Source organism: Egretta garzetta, unplaced genomic scaffold (assembly GCF_000687185.1).
Source record: "Egretta garzetta isolate BGI_Z169 unplaced genomic scaffold, ASM68718v1 scaffold65, whole genome shotgun sequence".
In the NCBI taxonomy this organism is placed as follows: Eukaryota; Metazoa; Chordata; class Aves; order Pelecaniformes; family Ardeidae; genus Egretta; species Egretta garzetta.
Window position 1 is genome coordinate 1,207 of NW_009259585.1, and position 528 is coordinate 1,734.

The window sequence follows — 528 nt, forward strand, 5'->3', positions numbered from 1 at the left end:
AAGTTTATACAATGCAATAATTTAATTAAAAAAAAAAATAAAAAGAAACATAAGGGCCAGTGTATAAAGATTATACCAGCATTAATAGTGAAAATATTGTGTATTAGATATAATTCTGCAATATTCTATGTATATATAATTTACAGGTAAGGTGGTGTAAAAATCCAAGATATCTGATTATAAAATATTTTTTTTTGATTTTTTTTTTTTTTTTTGGTTGGTTGGTTGGTTTTGGTTTCGGGGGTTTGGGCTGGTTGGTTTTGGTTTGGTTTTTTTTTTTTCAGTTGTATGGAGATTTTAGACACTATCTTTATGATTTTTTTTTTAAATGCTTAAGTTACATTTTTATAGACTTAAGCGCTGTTTTAATGGACATCGGACGCTGTTTTTTGAAATTCAAAAAAAAAAAAGAATTAAAAACAACTTTTGCTGAAGTCCAAAGATTTTTATTGCTGCATTTCACACGACTGTGAACCGAATAAATAGTTCTCCTATTTGTTCTATGAGTTTTACCTTTTTTTTTCCCCC